Below are 15,136 nucleotides of genomic sequence, written 5' to 3'. Positions count from 1 at the left end.
ACCAATAAGAAACGAAGTAGGAAGATTCGAATCCAGGACTGTCTTTCTCCTGCATTTTCTAAGGAGGCCACCTCAGCAGGAACGCTTTATTGTTTACACACTATGGTGGAAGGTTCTAGATTGCTTTTTCCTCTATGGTGTTGGTAGGAGCTGAAGGGCAAGAGCCAGTGGTTACACCCTTCTGAAGTGGCGCACACTTTCCCAGGGAAGAAGCCTGGGTGTCTGAGGCATCTGTACCCTTTCCTGGAGCCAGGCTGGTAGGGAGTTGACACTCACATCAGCGCTTGGGAGGAGAGAGGGATCACACTCCAGGCTGCTTTGATTTAAGCTGCAGCACAAGGCGTCAGCTGGCTGTGTTAGTGGCCGACATCAATATGGCACGAAACAAAGTCTGGCTATAAAAGAACTTCGAACACTTTAGTACAACGTGGTAACTTGTCTCATTAGAAGCAACTGGTGGCTCCCCTTGTGTGACACGATCCAGCTCTGATGCTTTTCCAGGGTGAGGCTAAGCTGAAGTCTCTCCCCCACCCCCCACCCCCGACGCCCAGACAGTTGCACATACCCTGTGAACAGACTTATGTGGGCATGTTTATATTCACAAGAACTTTGCGGGAGCCCCTCCTTCATTGAAACTGTTTTGAATTTGTGAACAACTGCTGTTGAAACGTACTTTTTCATTGCTGCTGGCACAAGGCATCACACTTAGCTGCTTGTCCTAATTAGCCCCATTGCTTCTCTGTTGCCGGTTCCCACCAGCTTTGTCTTTCCAGCCACGCTGGTTCCAGGCCCCTGGTAGTCCCAGGGAAGGTTGTGCCAGCTGAGCTGGAGTGCCTCCTGCTTGCCGGCTGTAGGAACACAGTGGCTGTGTCCTGATACCACTTCCCATTGTAACAGAAGCTTGACATTTTGGCTGGATGTATGGTCATCCCCAGAAACCAGAAGTCCATGTTACAGCCTTCTTTACTAAGTTTGGGACATCAGGTCTGATGTGCCTTGTACAGGGTCTGATATGGGTCCCTCAAGGGCTTTTCCTTTCTGACATGCTCTCTTCTGTCCTGTTGGTTGGAGTACAAGTGTGGTGATTTTTTTTTTTTTTTTGAGGCTCATGCTTATTCATTTCCCCAGTGTGACCAAGTACACAAGGAAACAAGATTCCATGAGGATAGCTAGCAGAGACAACAGACAGTAGAAAGAGACATGTGGAGACACCCAATATGGAACCGTTTTTTATGACTAAAAAACGGTGCTGAAGAGATGACAGAACGTGGAGGACCCTCAGAACCCTCTTGCCACCAGAGCTGCCTGACTGGCTTTGGTATAAGATAGAGAACTAGCATCTGTTGTGGGCCTTTCTGTGACAACACACTCCCTCTTCTCTACTACGTGGTCTCAGTGACCTTTCTATGCAGCCTGGTCACCTTCCAGTAAGTATGCTTTGGTGTATTCTGTCACATTTTCTAGCACAGACCCTGTGTTATCCTCCTGTAGCATGACTATGAGACAAACCAATGGGTTTAAAAAGTGGAAAGATTTACTTCAGTTTACAGCTTTGGAGGTTTGGTTCCAGGGACAGTTGGTTGCATTGTTTTGGGGCCTGTGGACAGCCATCACATGGTAGTAGCCCATGGTTGAGAAGGCTGTTCACCTCAAGTAGACCAAGAAGAGGAAGAGAGATAGGAAGAAACTAGGGTCCAGTGACCTAAGACTTCCTACTGGCCCCACTCCTGAAAGGTCCTTCTATCTCTAAGTGGCACCAAATGACAAACAGATCCTTGACATATGGACCTTGGGCAACACCGTTTTCCAAGAATAGCTTTGGCTGACAACTGAAATATTGGGGCTGGCTAACCTTTGAGTACTCTTTTTAGATGAAGCTGAAGACCTACCAGGGTCCAGAGAAAAGATAATAGGATTGGCTTGCTTGGTCTACTCTTTAATACAGCCCAGGTTCACCTGTTTAGGAATGGTACCGCCCACGGTGGACAGGGCCCTACCACATCAATCAAGAAAATGTGTCTGCAGACTTGCCACAGGCCAATCTGATGAAAGTAATTTCTCCATTGAGGTTCTTCCTTCCCTGGTGACTCTAGTTTGTGTTAAGTTGATGAAACCCAACCAGCACCCGATTTATAAAATGATAAGAAAATTATTAGTTCCCGATGAGGCCACAGACCTGGACCTGCTGTGTCAAAGGCCCAGGAAACTGCTTGTCCCTCCCATGTTGCTTGCTCTTCCAGTGCTATCTTAGTTGTTTTATTTATGACCAAACACCTGACAAAAGAAGGAAGGTTATTCTGTCTTACAGTTGTTTTGTTTTGTTTTGATGCATGATTACTCTGTGTAGCCCTGGCTGTCCTGGAACTTATTCTGTAGACCGGTCTGGCCTTGAACTCAGAGTTCCCCCTGCCTCTGCCTCTTGAGGATTAAAGGCATGTGCCACCGCAGCCTAGCCCTGTTTCACAGTTTAAGAAGGGTAGAGACTATTCTGGTGGAGAAGGCATAGTACAGGGACGTGGGGCAGCTGGCCACATTGTCAGAGAGTGGCTAGGGCGTGGGGCAGGCTATAAACCCTCCAGGTCTACCCTGGCTTCCTTCAATGAAGCTCTGCCTTCTGTGTGTTTTACAGACTTCCAAAACAACACCACCGAAGATTCAAACACAGATGCCTAGAGAGGGCATTTAATGTTGAAACTACAGCACCCCTTGACCCTCAGGGCCTTCACATGTTCTGTTTTCTCTACTGTTGAAGCACTTCTCATGGTTTTGGCTGGGTCAGCTCTTCATCCTGCCCCTTTCAACCTTTCTCAGAAGGACTTTTTTGCTCTGTCTTCTGAAGTCCTCCTACTCTCTCCCCATTTGTTGGAGCCCTGTGAGTAATCAGCAGTGAGCTGTGCATTTGCTGCATGCTTTTTATAGCCTGTATGTTTCTGCACTCTTATAAGTTACTTGAGTCAAAGAGACCTCTTCCAATTTGTCCCCCATCATATCCACAGTAGCCGAACAGTGCCAGCCACATGCTAGGCGTTCCCTGAGTATTTTGGGAGAGGTATGGGCCAGAGGGGGCTGGGAAGTGGGGAACAGATTTGCCTTTAATGGGAATAGGGAGCAGGGTGAGGCCTGGATCCCATTCAGGTCAGTAAATGTTTATTGAGTGTCTGCCCCTTGTTCTCCTTCATCATCAGATAATCACATGTGTTAGTTTCCCCAAAACCAGCTCCCAGGCCAAACAGTGCAGATGAAAGCGCTTAATACCATAGCAACAACTCTCCCTAATGGTGGCTGTCTGAAGGGTTCCATGTGGGTTCAGAATAATGGAGTTTGGAGGAATCACAGGCTGAGGATTATGAATTAAAAAAAAAAAACCAAAAAAACAAAAAAACAAGTTGCATCAAGTAATTTCTAGATGCCCTACTAGGTATAAAAATAACCATTCTTCCCAGTTTAAGATAACTGAAAATGTGATCTTCCCCAAGTCACAAGAAGTGGTCAGGACTGTTGAGATCTGAGATTTTTGTGTCTGGCTTCACACTCTGTGTTCTTTGTCCGTTCACCAATCAGCTTCTAAAAAGCTGGAGAGTGAAAAGAGGAGCTTGGATGACTTTTCTGGTCCCATGTGATGCCAGAGAAACGAGAGTTGTCCTCAACTATGCACTTTGGGACCACATCAGGGTCTCCCCAAGAGCCCGCAGTCCACAAGCTCAGCAAGTTCTTGCACCTTGATATACTTTCCTCAGTTTTATCTTTCATCGAGACAATGACCATTGCATTCATCATTCATTCATTCGCTTATTCGTGCATCTATTCATTCATTCATTCACTCACTCACCCACTCATTCAGTCATCCTTCCCTCCCTCACTCATTCTTCCATCAATACAATAAATGGAGACAGTAGTCACAGAAGCAAGGGACCATTTGACATGACCACCTGGGAGTCATAAGTGTTGGAGAGGGCTGAGCCATGTGCTGGCTGCCAAAGTGTCTGGCATTTAGAGGGCAAATCAGCTCTTGACTCCTTAGGTCAGTGCCAAGAAATGGAACCGACAGGAGACATGAAGTGAGATGACCCCTGACAGACTGAGACACACGCCACCTTTTGCTAATACTCACGTCCTTAGGGACTTAATAAAAAAGCAACGGCTGTGTGCGTAAACATGTCTCTTTCTATATCTTCAGAAAGGACTTATTTATTTATTTATTTATTTATTTATTTTTATCTTACGTATATGGTGTTTTGTGGGCATGTATGCCAGGGTATTACGTGCATGCAGTGCCCTCAGAGGCCAGAAGAAGGTATTGGAACTACCATGAAACTAGTCATGGATGGCTGTGAGCCACGTTGTAGATTCTGGCAACTGAATCAAGGTCCTCTGCAAGAGCAAACAAGTGCTTTTAACTTCTAAGCAGTCTCTCCAGCTCCTTCTTTAAAAATTACCAAGAGGGATTGAATTCAAACAGGCATCTTTAGAACTGAGAATCCCACTCGGTGGGGACACATTGATGAAGGGAATGAAGAGGTGTCTGCCCCGAAGTCCATAGTCCCGAAGGGCAGAAGGACAAGAAGCAATGGGCTGGAGTGGCCCACCGCTGTGAAGGGTGGACACAGAGACACTGGCCTGAGTCTTTCACTCCATCTCTCATTCAGGACCTAGAGAAAAGAGGACACCCCTCCATCTTGTCTGTCTTCTTGAGTCAGGCCCTCTAGACACAAGAAGCCCATGTTTTAGAAAAGAAAGAAAGATGGCATTCAAGCTCCATGACATAAAATGCCCTTTCTGTGGTTTCTCCTCTGACCTGTCACGTTCTTTTTCTTTTTCTTTTTCTTTTTTTATTAATTAATTCAATTTACGTCTTGGTCATAGGCTCCTCCACTCCTCTCCTTCCAGTCCCCAGGCCCTCCCACATTCTGCTAGGGTAACCCCACTACCCAGAAACCCCAGCTCATCTATTCACATGAGGACTGAGTTCATCCTGTAGCCTGGGAAGGTTCTCCCATCAGGGGAAAGTGATCAAAATGCAAGCAACATAGCCCATGTCAAAGACATTCCCCGATCCCCTAACTAGTAGGCCTGCATGAAGCCTAAGACGCCCATCGGCTACTTATAGGTAGAGGACCTAGGTCCAGACCATGCATTGTCCTTGGTTGGTGCTTGAGACTCCGTAGGCCCCTCTGAGCCCTGGTCTTTTTGTGGAGATTTTGTAACCCAGAGGTCCATTTATCCTCTCCCCTCTCTTCTAATAGACTCCCCATGCTTCACCCAATGTTTGGCTGTGAGTCTCAGTATGTCACATTCTTTAAAGCTAAGCTAAGAGAAACCAGAAAATGAAAATAGCAACATGGATCTGATAAGTTTTTGTTATTGTTGTTATGTGATTTCAGCTTTAAAGAAAACAAAATGCATTTTACTCAAGGAGGATGCAGGGGACATGTGTGTTTGTCTTGCAGCTGTTGTGGTCACGTGTGTCGGTTACTCTTGCTGAAACAGTACTGGTGCTACACAGAATGACTTCAGTAGTCCTGATCCTGTGTGTGACCCGAAGGAAACAAAATTAGAGCAATATGTGTAAAAAAAAAATAGGCATGAGAGTAGAAGGGAGACTTTGAGAAGAGGATAGGGACCAGCAGGAGGAGGAAGGGGGAGCAGAAGAGGGTAATGGGGGCGTTGAATGTGATCAAAGTGCGTTATATGGGAATATGAGTAAGTTGTGATGATACCTAAAATTGTTCTTATTTAAAATCTTTTATTTTTGTTTATATGTATATGCCTGTCTGTGCTTATGTCACATGTGTGTGTATATGCTCAAGGAGGCCAGAAGAGGGAGCCAGATGTCCTGGAGTTGGAGTCATAGGCTGTTGTGAGCTGCCAGTTAAAAGAGTGCTGAGATCTGAATTCCGGTCTCCTCAAAGAGCTGCAAGTGCTCTTAACCACAAAGCTGCCTCTCCTTCCTTCCTTCCTTCCTTCCTTCCTTCCCTCCATCCCTCCCTCCTTTCTCTCTCTCTCTCAATCCATTTTTGTCTGTTTGCTTTTCTCTGTATCTGCCTCTCCGTCTTACTGTCTCTCTCTTTCTTACTTTTTCAAGACAGGGTTTCCCTGTGTAGCACTGGCTGTCCTGGAACTCACTCTGTAGACCAGTCTGACCTTGAACTCAGACATCCACCTGCCTCTGCCTCCTGAGTACTTCCTAGCCCTATTATTATTATTATTATTATTATTATTATTATTATTATTACTATTATTATTATTTTGTTTTGTTTGAGACAAGGTTTCTCTGTGTAGCCTTGACTGTCCTGGACTCACTTTGTAGACTAGCTGGTCTCAAACTCAACAGTAATCTGCATGCCTATGTCTTCCTGAGTACTGGGGTTACAGGCACACGCCTGGCTGTATTATTATTATTTTCAGTAAAAATAAACATCTGCCCTCCCATGCTTATGGCAACACTATCTACAATAACTAAGAAAAAGGGTCAGCCTAAGTGTTCATCAAAGGGGAGTAGATAATGCAATTGGGTTATATGCACCATGGGACACTATTCAGCCACAAAAGGAGAAACTACCACCGTTTGCAGTAATGTGGGTGAACTCTAAGGTCACTACATTAAGTGAAATAAGACAGACACAGAGAAAACTATTTCAACACCTCCATCATATGTGGAACTGAGGAAGGTGGACATTATAGAGATAGGAAGGTGGCTACTGGGACAGGGGTGAAAGAGCTTCCTCAAGGGCACATGATTGAAATGAACTGAAGAAGTCAGGGAGCTTCACACAGCATCATGGGATAGTTAAAGTCAAATACTGCACCCATGAAAATGCAAAATGGTCACACATGTAACTGATGGGCAGCTTGGTCTTCATGTGGGCTCCCTAGCAAGTGGAGCAGGCGGTTGTCTCTGACATGGACTCCATTGCCTGCTTTTAGATCACTTGTCCCTAACTGGGCTGCCTTGTCTGGCCTCAGTGGAAGAGGATGCGTTTAGTCCTGATGTGACTGGATGTGCCTGGGTGGGTTGGTAAGGGGGACCTCCCCTTTGCTGAGAAGAAGGGGAGGGGGAAAGAGAGAAGAGGTGGGAGAGCGGGAGGTAAGAGGACGGAGGGAGTGCATTCGAGATGTAAAAAGAATAAATTAAAAAAAAAAAGAAAATGCAAATGGTGGGGTTAAGGGTTCTCAACACAAAGTGTTACCTGTGAGTTGAAACAGTTTGAATGTTAACTGTTACATTCAGAGCATAGTGGTGGACATAGCAGGCACAAGTAGTATCTGTTTAGAGATAAAAAAAGAATTTTCCTGCTACAACTTGACTTCCTTTTTTTTTTTTTTTTTTTTTTAAGATAGTGTCTCAGTATGTAGCTCTGGCCATCCTAGAACTCACTGTGTAGACCAGGCTGGTCTATCTCAAACTCATAGAGACCCACCTGCTTCTGCCTTCTGAGTGCTGGGACATACAGCACCACAGCCTTGGCTCAATGCCATTTCCTGACATGTGTGATTCCCTTCAGGGCTTCTTTAAAGAGAGGAGAACTGAAAGGCAGAGAGGCATCCTTATCGTTAGCGAAGACAGAAATCTCTAAGCTGGCTCCAACTTTCCCATCAGACTCATCAACATGGACCCACTCTGACACAGGATGTGTCCATTCTCCATCCTGTAGTCTTCTCCTTACCTCTCTGTGTCTGTATGGCTCCTGCTCAGCCCATGCAATTCTGTTTGGTTCATGGATCTTGAGTCAGATCAGGTTAACCTTGCTCAAAGTGTCCATCAAATAACAATAGTTGCTGGACCTCTGAGCTCCATGCTTGCTTTAGTGGTGCACTGTCCACTGGCCTGAAATCCTTCTCTGTTTCAGTTTTACTGATAAATGTGTTCAAATAGGACACAGGAAATTCTATGGTGGAAACACACGAAGACACTGCACCATATGGCACAAACAGCCTGAATACCACCCAGCTCACTAGTTAGACTGAATGCCGAAGCCATATACAGAGTAAACTGTTGATGAATCTCTGTGGCCAGAGGTAGGATCTGGTTAAGCTCAGAATTTCTGGGATATTTATGTGGAAAAAGCAGAAGCTTTAACACAAGCTTAAGGCTTGCTTATAAAATAATGAAAACCACACAACACAAGCTATACTTAGTTTTTCCTTTTTTTTTAACTTTATTATTATTATTATTTATTATACTTAGTTTTTCACGAGGATAAAATTCTATCAGTATTAGATGTCAGGTTTTATCATCAAAAAGATTATTTTTCCTTGAAATGTAATTACTTTAGTTTAGTTGTGCATGCATCTGTGTGTGAATTATATGCCCCTGAGTGTCCAAGGAAGCCGTTGGCATTACATCCCCTGAGGCTAGAGTTCCAGGCAGTTGGGAACTGCCTGACTGGGTCCTGAAAAGCAAGCTCAAAGAAAGTGTTCTTAACTGCTGAGTCATCTCTCCAGCTCCCCCAGAGCATTTTTCCATCTCACTGAAGTTTATATTTTTAGTGATCAGAATATCTGATTTTAAAAATATTAATGGATTTAATTCTAGCATGGATTTTTATAAGTGAAGCCTGGTGTGACAATGGATTGTGCAGAGGAAGTGTGGGTGAGTGTCCACTGTTCGTGGCCACTTTGTTTGCATAGGTCCTTCATGAGGCCCCAGGAGATCAGAATCCCCCTACACATTTCCCACAATGGCTGAACACAGCCAGACCCCAAGTACCTGCAAACTGGGTGTGTGCTGTGAGGGACTAAATGACCAGAGCCCAGAGTTTACACTCTGCTACAAGGAAACCAGCTACAAGGGCCAAGGAAGGAGAATGTATACAAAGGGAAAGGTGAGGACATGGGCTCTTTCTGGAACATTTAAGCCCCTGATTCTGGTAACGAGGGTGCTTTGGTCACTCCCACAGACCTGCAACAAGAAATATGGGGTTCCTGGGAGACTCTGTACCCTCCTGACAGAACTCCTGCTCCCCTGAGCCTTGTTTATCTTAACTGTATGATGGAAACATTAGTCCCTTTCATGGGGTATTGCCAAGATAAAGGAAAAAAAAAACCCTCCCAGAGAGAGCAGTTTATAGGACAGCATCAAGAGGCTGCCTTATGTCAACTCCACTGAGCCTGCCTCTTCACTCACTTGGCTTGGTTGCAAAGAACATTTGGTTTGAAAAGAGAACCAAGCCAGGCAGTGGTGGCAATTCCCTTTAATCAGGGCATTCGGGAGGAAGAGGCAGGTAGATCTCTGAGGTTGAGACCAGGCTGGTCTACAGACTGAATTCCAGGACAGCCAGGGCTACACAGAGAAACCCTGTCTTGGAAAAAAAAATGAAACAAAAAAGAAAATAAAAAAAAAAAGAAAGAAAACAAAAGAAAAGAAAGCCAGTCTCCCAGTCTATTGAATAACAGAAAGGCCATTATCAAGACTAATGGAAGTCACGCTGTTCACATTTCTGATCAAATCTACCACACAAGTATCGCATCAGATTGCCTTCTCTGATAAGACAATAGAACGACCCCTCAGGCAGAATTTGCTGGTCAGAAAGTCCCCGCTTTTTTTCTCTGACACACACACACACACACACACACACACACACACACACACACACAATGCATCATGGGAGGCAAGGTGGGCACCAACAACTTTTGGCACTGAGGGAGCAGGCCTCTCAAAAAGTCATGATTACACCTGTCTAACAGTGGAGCCAGGCAGTTGATGATGGGCAGGGTCCTCACCCTGGATGCAAAGGCAGATTGTTCATGTCAGCCCCAAAGATGTCACACTGACAGCTTTCTGTGGTGTGGCTCATCTCTAGACACTCCTCACTAGCAAGCCCTGCTGACCTCAGGAGGCTGGAGGTGATTGGCTGGAGAGAACCAATTACAGATCAGGGCTGAGCCTAACAGGCAGCTTGTGCTCAGGGTTAGTCCTTGTTGCCCAAGAAATCCTGGAGCCCATCTTGTTCTGTTCAGGGTTTGCTGCACAATGGCTATGGATAAAAACTGCTAGGAATTGTTCTTCACCAAATAAAAGCTCAAACCTAGAGTGGGATCAGAACAGTCTCATTGTCCAGGAGGAACCAGCACAGTGGGGACCATGGCCAAATGCAACCGCGTCACCCATATGTTGAGGTTCTTGTCCTTAGTACCTCCCAACAATGGAAGGATGGAATGTTTGGCATGCCCTGTGCATTGCTTTTCTTTTCCCTGGAGGGCTGCAAGGTTGGCGTCCCTGTTCTACCTGAGTAGGCTATTGGCATGATGCTCGAAAATTCCTGAATGTCTCAACCGATCAGAACAGAGTCACCTGGATATTAAAATATGGCTGCTGGGGAGCGAGGGTCATTTTCTCCAGCACTGACACACTGTCCCATGCCAGTAGGTAACCTCCCACCCACACTCACGGACTAACACTTGAAAGTAGAAGGTGGGGGACCTATAATAAAGGTTGCAACAGGAGAGGGAGGGGTGAGAGAGAAGAACAGGGAACGGAAAGGACTACTAAAATTAATCATATACATGTATATGAAAAAATACATGTATCAGAAAAAAAACATATTAAAATAAAGGAATGGTTCCATCTGTCCCAATTAACTATTAACGAGATGCAACCTAAATGTCTCCTGTGAGGAAAGTCTCAGTTGAAGAATTATGTAGATTAGACTGGCCTGTGGGAGACTATCTTGATGGTTAATGGGTGTGGGAGGGTTGGGGAGGGCCCAGCCCACTGTGGGCGCCATTTCCTAGGCTGGTGATTCTGGGCTGTATAAGAGCGCTGGCTTAAGCAGGAATCCCGGGGTGAACCAGCAAGTTTGTTCCTCCACGGGTTCTGATGTGCTTCTCTGGCTGAGTGAGTTCTCTGGTTGGAGGAAATGCTCTATGAAACAGGAAGAGGGTCTATCTGCAGGTTCCTGTTTGAGTTCCTGTCATCCTTTCTTCAGCGATGGACTGTGTCTTGAGCTGGTGAGTCCTGATAAGCCCTTTATTCCCTTCAGTTGCTTTTGGTCACTGTTTGATCTCAGTGACAGAGAAGAGGCCAAGACACCATCACGGAAACACATCTGTTGCTTAGGCATGGAAGATCTTTCCCACCAACCACCACTCTCATTTCCACCCTGTGCCACCATAAGCTGTGCGCACACTTCTCTGAGACTTTCATGTGCTGGAAGTCCTGGGAGGGTGTTTCACATGTACAGAAGGTCCTCTCTCAATCTCTGCATACGCTGGATTTGTCTACCTTCCTGAGTGAGAGAGCAGGATGTGTGCCTACCATACAGTCAAGGTCAGAGACAGAGCCTGGCCTCCAGCCTGATTTTAGCTGACTCTAAGGCCTTCTTGGGAATGAGGTCTATAGGGCCAAATGCTCAGAGCCCATTTTCCAACCTCTGTGGTCCCCAGCATAGTGCTGAAGACATTATAATTCTTCAAAAACTCGATGTCTGGATTGAATTAATGAGCCAAACAAAGCAAAAAAGCTTCAGTTCTAACCCATGCCTGGTCGTGGGTCAGGATGTGGGGGCTAGACCCTCATGCTTTTAATTACCCAGCCAGGGCTGCGGTTGTGCTCACATGACCACAAGACTTCTATTCCTCCCACTCTGCTTAGGTGAACCCCAGGAATTTGGACCCCACCTTGTGTGTGTTTAGGGGGTGAAGGTACTCTGGTGCCCCCACCCCCGAGAGGACTAAAATCTCCACGTTTCAAGAAGTTGAGATCTTACCACCTCCAAGTACTGGGAAAACAGCAAAACAGGGTCCCTGGAAAGCATCTGCAAGAAGTGGGAGAGAGAGGAGTCTGTTGATTACCATTGGACTGGGAGCCTCAAGAGGACAGGAGAAGCTAAACAAATGATGACTCTAAAGCCATTGTGGACATCATGTACAACTGTGATTGACAGACAGGAAGTGGTGAAGGAAGTAGAAAGTGATGGCAAGATAGAAGAAATGCTAAAAAAGACAATCACACTCTTCCACATATTCTGAACATTCCTCAGATTGGGCCATAATTAGACTAAATTCTCTCCTGTCATTTATCAGAAACTCAAATTTAACTGGGAATCCTGGGTATTTATTTGCTATGTCTACTAGCTTTAGGACTGTCTCCTGCAAAAGCTAAAGTTTGAAGTTCACCTTTGATAGTCTTTGGAGACTGGAGAGTGAGGAGGCTGGAAACTCTTAAGCAGGTAGCTCCTTGAAGGAAGATCTTCGTTCCTGGACCATCTCCCCATCGTTTGCAAGGCTGATTCTTTTACACGGATTCCCCAAAAGTCATCAGTGGATATTTCAGTTTACTTAAATCTGTGGCCCCGTATTTTCTATAAGGGCCCAGGGCACTCTTTCAAAGGACTCATGTTCCTTTGTCCTATTTGGTATCTAGAGGTTCATTGAAATCCCTGGTTCTCCTGTTTTCTGAGGCCAATCCGCTGATTCATCCCAGCACTCCATTGCCCTCCTCAGTTTTTGTTGAAGCCCTACCATTTTGTATGTGTGTGGATATGGCTGCCTTTCTATGTTTGTATGCATGTGTGTGGATGTAGAGGTCAGAGGTCAACCTCAGGTATTGTGTCTCAGGATATGATTTTGAGGATGTTTTTTTTGAGACAGGGTCTCTCACTGGCCTGGAGCTCACCAGTCTGGTCAGGTTAGTCTTCCAGCGGGCCTCAAGAACTAGCTTATCTTCTTTTCCCCAGGGCTGGGATGATGAGCAGGCATCACTATGAGGAATGTTTCAGGGTACTTAATCATGGTTGGATCACTGCATCAGTGTCCCCCCAGGAAGTATTAGAAATGTAGTGATCTGTCTTCCAGGGTCCACTGAGGCAGCTCCAGTTTGAGTATCTCTGTTTCTGAGAATTTTGAGGGAGGAGAGTTTAGATATTGGCTTTAACCCTTCAAAGGTGGTGGGGCCTGGGCAGAGCAGTGTCTTTCCCATTCTGTTTCCTCTGTGGAGGCCATTGGTGGACCAGAAGATCCCACTCAGGTCCACTCCACTGTCATCATCTGTCCACAATGAGGGCCATGGGCTGAGGTGATCTCATGGGCATGATGCCTCTGAGTGTGGGCAGACTGCTAGGTAGAAGACCACAGTGCTTTTGTGCCTGGCTCCACAGAGCCTGTTTCTTGCCACCCAGTCTGCGAGTCTCCAGCCAAGAACAAAACGACACGTGCTGCCAGTTGGCCTTGGAAGGGAGGTGGCCCAATGCCAGGCACTGCTAATTGCTAATTTGCACTGAAACAGCAAACAAAGCCCCCCGAGTGAATGCCCTGATTATTTGGCCAGTTCTCCCCCAGACTCCCTCAGTCACACCCCTGGGGCTGTTCCCTAAATCTGGAGCCATTCTCCCCAGGAATCTAGGAGGCCACTGGGGCCAGGATCTCTTCCCCAGCCCCCAGGAAAATCCAGCTTCTCTGCAGCTAATTGGCAGGGAGGAGGAGCTGGCTTTTACTGTGCTGTTTATTTCTAGTGCTTGTGCCTCCTGGTGAAGAAGAGAGTATGATGCTGTCTCTCAGGTGGGCACAAACCCCCAAGGAACAGAAAGGATGATAAGAGTAAGGTCCTTTCCAGGCTCTAAGCCTCACGGAGCCTCATATGCAGGTGACTTATCTATTGACGCCTCCTCAGCAGGTGAGAGACAGCATGAATTTCTGAACCCCAGTTCCTAGAGGGAAGCCTCACACCACCCTTGAAAGTGTTCAGGCTCCTAGTGTTGCATCCTCCCAGTGCCGCTCCTGTATCCTCTTTCTTCCATCACCCAGATGCTCAGAGCTCAGCCCCTTCCCCTGTCCCATAGGCAGAGGGAATCCTCAGACCCTCAGCATGTCTGCAGCACCCACAGAGAAGGTACAGGCACCTGGAGTGATGGTGTGCACAAGCAACTGAGGCACTCCAGAGGCTGAGGCAAGAGGAGCATCTCGTCAAGGCTAGTTGAGCTCCTATAGTAAGACTCTGCCTCAAAACACATCACAACAAGCAGGTTCTCCAGCCTCCAACTGGCTGGTGTTGAGGACTGTAGCCTGAAGTTGCATGACGTATCCATCTTCCAACTACCAATTTCCTGTTCCTGCTTTGTAGCTTACATCTTCCCCAGGCCTCCAGAATTCTGTCACCAGCTCCTGTGGAGACCCTTGAGGATCCCCCAATCCTCAAGAATACTGGATAAGTATTCTTATCCAGTCATTTTCCTACAGGGAAGTGGGCTCCAGGAGAAGGTCATTTCCTCGACTTGTCACCACCAGCCAACTCTGCCACTGCAGCGGGAGAAAGCAAACTCACACTTGTCCAATGATCACTCAGCGCCTCAGGTGGTGAGCACAGCCAAGGTTTGGGGTAGGTCAGAACGCTTCCCCTCCCATTCTCTACTGCCGTTAGAACAAAAGCTCAGAGGACAAGAGGTTTCTAAACAGCTTTATTAGTCATTCCCAACAGATGAAAAAATAACATAAAAAGAGGACATCTTGATAGATTTTGACAAATGTTCAACTTGGGGGAGTGATCGCAATCATGGCAGTGAGCGGGCCAGGCCGTCACAGCTCCTTCTGCTTATTTCAAATAGCATTTAAGATATTTATTTCACTACAATATGATGTTTTAAAAACACTTGTTTACTTCTTTTACATTTCTGTTAGATTTAGTTTATTTTGTGAGTGTTTTGCCTGTCTACGTGTGTGCACTACCTTCTTGCGGTGCAGTAGAAGGCGGCACCGGATTCTCTGGAACTGGGTTTATGTGCGGCTGTGAGCCACAGTGTACATGCTGGGGACTGAACCTGGGTCCTCTGCGAGAGTTGCCAGCGCTGCTAGCTATGGAGCCATCTCTCCAGCCCCCATGCAGTGTTTAATTTGCTCATATACGTGTAGTTATTAAGCCAGGGCAAGCACTTCTGCATATGTATATTCTTGTCAATATCCTCGACCATTTACCATTTCATTGTGGTAAAAAAAGAAAATCAAAATCCAGCCCTTTGCTCTAGCCTTTTGGAAATATAAAGCATGTGATCCTCTTCTTTAGTAACCTTGCCGTACACCAGAACATCAGAGGAGAGAGCACCTTTCTCCTCTCTAACCATAGCTCCTCTCTAACCACTGGCTGCCTACGCCATCCCTGATTCTTCTGCTGTCCCCAGACTCCGCTAATTCCGCTCTCAACTTTGAT

Source organism: Psammomys obesus, unplaced genomic scaffold (genome assembly GCF_907164565.1).
Source record: "Psammomys obesus unplaced genomic scaffold, mPsaObe1.curated_primary_1811, whole genome shotgun sequence".
NCBI classification, from domain to species: Eukaryota; Metazoa; Chordata; class Mammalia; order Rodentia; family Muridae; genus Psammomys; species Psammomys obesus.
This window is presented reverse-complemented; position numbering follows the sequence as displayed.